This window comes from Sinocyclocheilus rhinocerous, unplaced genomic scaffold, assembly GCF_001515625.1.
Source record: "Sinocyclocheilus rhinocerous isolate Xijiao unplaced genomic scaffold, SAMN03320098_v1.1 scaffold2026, whole genome shotgun sequence".
NCBI lineage: Eukaryota > Metazoa > Chordata > Actinopteri > Cypriniformes > Cyprinidae > Sinocyclocheilus > Sinocyclocheilus rhinocerous.
Genome location: NW_015624871.1, coordinates 202727 through 204934, shown reverse-complemented (window position 1 = coordinate 204934; position 2208 = coordinate 202727).

The following is a 2208-nucleotide window of genomic DNA, read 5'->3' as shown; positions in this document are numbered from 1 at the left end:
AAACTCCTTACCGAACGGGCATTAGGACCCGGGGGAAGCTGCTGCCGCTGCACGTGCTATTATTGTTTACTCTATCATACACTGAACGCGTCATTCTGTACTTACATTCTCAGTTTAAATGCAGCGATCCAAAGCAGTGAATCTATGAATATAAGACGACCGCGTTTTTTCAGATGTATTTCCAAGAAAAAAATATCGTCTTATATTCGGGACAATACGGTAAGTGCACGATTTATCATGTGTAAAATTACTGATTAACATGATGGATAAAGTGTGTGTGTCAGTTCTTTTTGAACGTTTTCATCTAGTTTGAACAAAACCGTGATAATATTGATAACCGTGATAACTTTGGTCACTATAATCGTGATATGAAATTTTCATACCGTTACATCCCTAGCATCATATGACCCCTTTAATATTGATTTTCTACTGTGAATTGCACATTCACCCCTTTATTTATTAATTGATGAGAACATCAACTGTCAGATCCTTTAAGATCCTTTTCCTTTATTTTCAGCTGTTTCCACCTGCAGCATCACCTCTCTGTTATGATTGTGTGTTTTTTAATACATAATTTAGACTGGTTAAATTAAAATGGCTTTACAAATAATAAAGACCCCATGACATCAAAAGGCTTTTGTGTTCTTATGGCATCTATATGATAGTGTGCTCCTGAAAGTTGGCAGAATGAACTTTTATCAGATTAAAATGTGTACAGGTGCTCAATTCAGTCCTGATAGTATCGCTGTGTACGTGCTTGTTTCGTGATGTGTGTGTGGTTTCATGATGTAGTTAGCAACACCCAGCCCTAATGTGTGCGCGCACAGTCAGAAAGCCTTGAGGCTTTGCAAACATCCTGACATCACCTTAGTTTGCATAACATTTGATAGTGAAAGCTTATGTGATGTCATCTCAATGTGTGTTTGGTTAACTGAGAGAAACTGGTTAGAGATTGCCCTGCAGACGTCTCTGTAATTAAGGTCAGAGTTTTTTCCCCCTATTGTTTAGTGTCAGTGAAAGAGCTTATTCTTCAGGTTGGCCTGTAATATCTCTACTTTGGATGTTTGAGCATTCATTTGAATGTGGCTTGATGTGTATATACTTGGGCTGCAACAACTCATTGATAAAATCAATAATTAAAATATAAGCAAAGAATTAAATTATTGCTAATTTTAGTCTTTGTAATGTCGCTGATGATGGTTCGAACACATCATTATGTAGCACTTTATGCTTCAAAAGAATTGATAATTTTTTATAAAAAAAAATGTACAGAAAAAAGCATTTAACGCAGAGTGTAGAGCGAATGAAAAAAACTGCTATAAGGCATGTACATGCACTCGAGTCGGCATCGTGTTTGCATCGTTTCAGATGTTCTTGTTGAAAAAAAACAAAACAACAACATGTACATGTACATGATCGGGTGAAAGACGGCTCCTTATTCCGTGTGTCAACCAAAGCATTTTTAGCCAGCTGAAATCGGCAGGCGCTCTTCTGAAAATGCCTAGCTGTGAACTCTTGCGAGTGCTACGGAGGTGCTTTGGTTGCTGTGATACAGAATAGCCGCTGAAGTAATGTGGAACACATATCACGAATGAAATGTTCATATGTATGTTCATAATACATTTCATATGTCAATATTGACTTCTCCATTGTAGTTCAGTCGAAGTACAAGTAGGGTGTGACAGTTGGTCAGTGCAGTATTTGCCCCGCCCCTCCTCCACCGTGATTGGATGGCTGACTGAAAACTGACAGTGATGAGCGGTGCGCTTTGCCCGATCGGCTTTCACCGTGGACGAAGCGGAGTCCAGCCCGGGGTCGTCACATGTGGTTGCCACAAGCCCGCCGGCTGCTCCTTCGTCGAATCCGCCGGCCGTGCCATTCTCAAGCCCGCCCGCCTCCGCTCACTCAAGGCCGCCGTGTATTTCGTTGATAATATTTTTTAAGTAATATTTTAAAAAAAATAATAATCTTTTAAACTGATAGTATTAATCTGTCTTTTTTTTTTTACTTTCGGTTAAACGGTTAATTTGCACGTCCCTAACATATAGTAAACAAGAATCAAGTGAGTGTGAAACCAGACCAACGCTGCGGGGGGCGACAGGAACAATCGTACTCAGGCTCGGGCCGCATCAATTCAAGTTTTAAATCAATTCAATTCAAGTTTATTTGTATAGCGCTTTTCACGATACAAATCATTGCAAAGCAACT